The following is a 2,616-nucleotide window of genomic DNA, read 5'->3' on the forward strand; positions in this document are numbered from 1 at the left end:
CAGAGAGTGATAGAGAGTGATAGAGAGTGTTAGAGAGCCTCTGAGAGTGTCAGAGAGTGTCAGAGAGTGATAGAGAGTGTCAGAGAGTGTCAGAGTGTGTAAGAGTGTGTCAGAGAGTGTCAGAGAGTGATAGAGAGTGTCACAGAGTGTCATTGAGTGATGGAGAGTGTCAGAGAGTGTCAGAGAGTGATAGAGAGTGTCAGAGAGTGATAGAGAGTGTCGGAGTGAGTCACAGAGTGTCTGAGTGTGTCAGAGTGTGTCAGAGAGTGTCAGAGAGTGATAGAGAGTGATAGAGAATGTGAGAGAGTGTCAGAGAGTGATGGAGAGTGATAGTGTCAGAGAGTGATAGAGAGTGATAGAGAGTGTCAGAGAGTGATAGAGAGTGTCAGAGAGTGTCACTGAGTGATAGAGTGTGTCAGAGAGTGTCAGAGAGTGATCGAGACTGTCAGAGAGCGATGGGGAGTGTCAGAGAGTGTCAGAGAGTGTCAGAGAGTGATAGAGAGTGTCAGAGAGTGTCATTGAGTGATAGAGAGTGTCAGAGAGTGTCAGAGAGTGATAGAGAGTGTCAGAGAGTGATAGAGAGTGTCTGAGAGTGTCTGAGAGTGACAGAGAGTGACAGAGGGTGCCTGAGAGTGTCAGAGAGTGATAGTGTTAGAGAGCCTCTGGGAGTGTCAGAGAGTGTCAGAGAGTGATAGAGAGTGTCAGAGAGTGTCAGAGTGTGTCAGAGTGTGTCAGAGAGTGTCAGAGAGTGATAGCGAGTGTCACAGAGTGTCATTGAGTGATGGAGAGTGTCAGAGAGTGTCAGAGAGTGATAGAGAGTGATAGAGAGTGTCAGAGAGTGATAGAGAGTGTCAGAGTGAGTCACAGAGTGTCTGAGTGAGTCACAGAGTGTCTGAGAGTGTCAGAGAGTGATAGAGAGTGTCAGAGTGTGTCAGAGTTTGTCAGAGGTTGTCAGAGTGTGTCAGAGAGTGATAGAGAGTGATAGAGAGTGTCAGAGAGTGTCATAGAGTGATGGAGAGTGTCAGAGAGTGATACCAAGTGTCAGAGTGTGTCAGAGAGTGTCAGAGCGTCATCGAGAGTGATAAAGTGTGTCAGAGAATTTCAGAGAGTGATAGAGAGTGATAGAGAGTGTCAGACAGAGTCAGAGAGTGATGGAGATTGACAGAGAGTGTCAGAGAGTGATAGAGAGTGATATAGAGTGTCAGAGAGTGATAGAGAGTGTCATTGGGTGCCAGAGAGTGATACAGAGTGTGATAGAGAGTGTCTGAGAGTGTCAGAGTGTGTCAGAGAGTGTCATCGAGTGATGGAAAGTGTCAGAGAGTGATAGAGAGTGTCAGAGAGTGTCAGAGAGTGATAGTGAGTGTCAGAGAGTGATAGAGAGTGTCAGAGTGAGTCACAGAGTGTCTGAGTGTGTCAGAGAGTGTCAGAGAGTGATAGAGAATGATAGAGATGTCAGAGAGTGTCAGAGAGTGATAGAGAGTGTCAGAGTGTGATAGAGAGTGTCACAGAGTGTCATCGAGTGATGGAGAGTGTCAGAGAGTGTCAGAGAGTGATAGAGAGTGATAGAGAGTGTCAGAGAGTGTCAGAGAGTGTCAGAGAGTGATAGAGAGTGTCAGATTGAGTCACAGAGTGTCTGAGTGTGTCAGAGAGTGATAGAGAATGATAGAGAGTGTCAGAGAGTGTCAGAGAGTGATAGAGAGTGATAGAGAGTGTCAGAGCGTGACAGAGAGTGTCAGAGATTGTCAGACAGTGTCAGAGAGTGACAAAGAGTGACAGAGAGTGCCTGAGAGTGATAGAGAGTGTCAGAGAGAGTCATTGGGTGATAGAGTGTGTCAGAGAGTGTCAGAGAGTGATCGATAGTGTCAGAGAGTGATAGAGAGTCTCAGAGAGTGATAGAGAGTGAAAAAGAGTGTCTGAGAGTGTCTGTGATTGTCAGAGAGTGTCAGAGAGTGATAGAGAGTGATAGAGAGTGCCTGATAGTGTCTGAGAGTGTCTGAGAGTGTCAGAGAGTGTCAGAGAGTGTCAGAGAGTGTTAGAGAGTGTCAGAGAGTGTCAGAGAGTGTCATTGAGTGATTGACAGTGTCAGAGATTGTCAGAGAGTGATAGAGAGTGTCAGAAAGTGATAGAGAGTGATAGAGAGTGTCAGAGAGTGTCAGAGAGTGATAGAGAGCGTCAGAGAGTGATAGAGAGTGTCTGAGAGTGTCTGAGAGTGACAGAGAGTGCCTGAGAGTGTCAGAGAGTGATAGAGAGTGTCAGAGAGTGTCAGAGTATGTCAGAGTGTGTCAGAGAGTGCAAGAGTGTGTCAGAGTGTGTCAGAGTGTGTCAGCGAGTGGTGGAGAGTGTCAGAGAGTGATAGAGAGTGTCAGAGAGTGTCAGAGTGTGTCAGAGTGTGTCAGAGAGTGTAAGAGTGTGTCAGAGTGTGTCAGCGAGTGGTAGAGAGTGTCAGAGAGTGATAGAGAGTGTCAGAGAGTGTCAGAGAGTGTCAGAGAGTGTCAGAGTGTGTCAGAGGTTGTCAGAGTGTGTCAGAGAGAGATAGCGAGTGATAGAGAGTGTCAGAGAGTGTCATGGAGTGATGGAGAGTGTCAGAGAGTGATAGAGTGTGTCAGAGAGTGTCAG

This window comes from Heterodontus francisci, chromosome 28 (assembly GCF_036365525.1).
Source record: "Heterodontus francisci isolate sHetFra1 chromosome 28, sHetFra1.hap1, whole genome shotgun sequence".
Taxonomy (NCBI): domain Eukaryota; kingdom Metazoa; phylum Chordata; class Chondrichthyes; order Heterodontiformes; family Heterodontidae; genus Heterodontus; species Heterodontus francisci.